The 2,704-nt window shown below is 45.8% G+C and overlaps 1 protein-coding gene across 1 annotated transcript in view; it reads right to left on the bottom strand.

Moving 5' to 3' along the window:
• Positions 1–2,665, bottom strand: part of KCNB2 (potassium voltage-gated channel subfamily B member 2) — a 443,726-nt gene extending 441,061 nt beyond the window's left edge. The window contains exon 1 of the mRNA XM_019527796.1: positions 2,247–2,665. The gene's annotated coding sequence lies outside the window, so the exon portion shown is untranslated. The remainder of the gene's footprint in view (positions 1–2,246) is intronic.
• Between the last annotated feature and the right edge of the window lie 39 nt (positions 2,666–2,704).

Here is a 2,704-nt window from a genome sequence, read left to right as displayed (position 1 = left end):
CCAGCCAGAGGTGTATCATTTTGGAGCTGTTTTTAAAAATATTTGCCCTGTCATTATTTTAGGTTACTGTTTTCATATAAAGCAAGCAGAAGTGAAATGATACATTCCTCTCTGGTATAGTAAATGAGCAAAATATGAAGTAGACTATTGAATGGGATCCCTGTAGATGCATATCTTTAAAAATACGATTGGCCTAAGAAAAATATTATCTGTGCATGTGGTCACATAGAGCTCAAGGAAGTTAGAAGATTGAGATTTTATTTTTAAAAGTAAGAAGCACAGTTTTTTGGCAGAGCTACAAACTCTGGCAAGGAAGCTATTCTAAGATCCTACCCCCTGTTCTTTTCCTCCTTGGCTTGCCCCCGAATAGCAAGTTAGACTGTGCTAATTAAAACTTACAAAAAAAAAAGGCGAGAGAGAGCGAGCCAGGCATAATAAATACATAGGAAACAACATTGTGAAGCCGACAAGATTTTTCAAAATGCTGAAGCCAATGGAAATGTTCATAATCAAGAGTGCTGTTCAAATCATTATTTCCTTTTCATCTTGATCCAAAGCTGTTTTCATTCTTAAAGTTGGAACTGTATAAATTTGGGAGAGAGCAACTTAAGGCCAGCTTGCCCAGAATCAGTGATATTCCAGGAAAGCAAGGAGGCCAGCTTTAAAAACAGCATGTGGAAGCATCATTTACAAACAAGACAGGGCAGATGCAAATATCAGAGAGTCTAGGTTTAAAAGTGGTTAAAAGAAGAGGCATTAGTGGGCAATACCAACTATATACAACCTTTGTGCACACTGAACTACCATCCCTGACAAAGATTTCTGGAGTGTCAATATATACAGGCCAAAATTAAGAACTCACACTGACCATTAGCTGATCAGTGCTGTTACCACTAAAAAGTCTAGGGGTTTTCAACTGGAAGCAGGATCACACCCCGTGTTTTGATGTTTAGCTTTTTCCAGTTCATATACAATCACAAATGCTTAATTCTTGCTCTCCAGTGATGACAGAAACTTGCTCAATTTACCCACTGGGCAAACTTGGGTAATTTTGTGGTTTTTTAAAGCAAAGTCTCTCCTTACCAGGCAGGTTACCCCCATTGCCACACCTGTCCTGCTTTGCTAATGTTCTTCCTCTTCTAAACCAACCCTGGCAGGTCTTCAGCATGACAGGATAGGATTATTGACTGAAATCTTTCTCTTGGGTGTCCTCTTAGTTGCAAGGTCTTGATGACTATTTATTTGCTAAAGGATATTTCTTCCACCTGACAGTATACACACATCCTTCTTGTAAAAAAAAATCTCAGGAGTGACAATTTTAGCACTTGCATAGAAACTCAAGTTGGTCCCATCAGCAATGAGTTAAAATGTCTATGAAATTGTAAATATACTATTTATTTATATCTTAATCATTATGTAACTTGACTTGAATAAAGTGCAAGAGCTACTATAAATATGGGCAGTACCTACATAAGACATAAACATAGGTTGCCTGTATTCATGTATTTAAATATTTGTCTAAGCTAAGGAATGAAATAGTTTATATAAAAACATGCAGCATGCATATAAGCAGTCATTTATATAAAACTATACAAAACGGCAGTATGCCGCACCTCTGTAGTGGTGAAGACATTTAAGACTTGTGCCATGTTATAGTTTTGCTGCTAGGATGGAAAGGGTTTTTAAAGGACTAAGGGGGATTAGAGCACTAGATCTCTTTGAAGAGATTTTGCATTTTATGTCATCAGGTTTCCACAAGCAGCTGAGTGCATTGGAAATCAAGGATGCGCCTTTATTTTTGAGCAGCATCCAAAGCAGAGGGCAGGATGGCAGAGCGTGCCACTCTGTCCCTGCTGAGGGCTTTGAAGGAAGACAAATACAAATACATTCTTGCTACATTATAGTCTCTCCAATGCATCCATCAAGGAGAGAGAGTCCTATGGATGTAGGACGGCTCCTAACATTCAGCCTGTCCTCAAAACAGTGGGGAGGCTGGAATGGGAAGGGCTGTTCCTGCTCCCCTTTCTGCACGGCGCACTTGTGTGCGCACCTTGGCCAAGGAAGCTCCCAGGGACGGGACTCAGGAATAACAGCTTAAGTCAGATCCGTGCACTCTAAGTCCGCTTGGAGCCAGATGGCCGCTGCCACCTCCGTGGCAACTAGTATCCGTGTAGGAAGCAGGGATGATTCAGTCTTACAAGAGGCTCCGCCGTCTCTCATGCAAGAGAAATGCCCCCTGTGCTTACCTCGTTCCGGCAGCAAACAGCCAGGCTGGCGCCGCACAAAGGGCTGAGGGATTCCCTGCTCCTCCAGGGGCTGCTCCCGGGTTTCCTCCTGCAAACGAGCTGTTGCCAGAGCCGCGGCGCGGGGACCGCTTTGTCCGGGGGCTGCCCCTGCCCTACCGGCTCGACCCCGACTCAGCCTCCCCGCGGGCTGCAGGGGGCCGGGGGAGGAAGAAGAAGGAGAAAGCCATCCTCGGGGAGGGACATCAGGGCGGCGATCGCCGGACGAGCGAGAAGGCAAAGCTCCCCCAGCTCTCTCTCATGTAATCTCCCGGCGGTCGCATGTGATGTGGCGGCGGCGGCTGCTGGCGGCGGGTGTCGCCGCGTGTCTGCGGATGTGCGCGCCGCGGAGATGGAGAGGCGGCGGGTGAGAGCTCGGCTCGGCGCGGAGCTAGCGGCGGGGACGGCCGGGCACCCGCCTG

The sequence above is a fragment of the Gavialis gangeticus genome, unplaced genomic scaffold, assembly GCF_001723915.1.
Source record: "Gavialis gangeticus isolate Ggan-Ray unplaced genomic scaffold, GavGan_comp1, whole genome shotgun sequence".
NCBI lineage: Eukaryota > Metazoa > Chordata > Crocodylia > Gavialidae > Gavialis > Gavialis gangeticus.
This window is presented reverse-complemented; position numbering and strand designations above follow the sequence as displayed.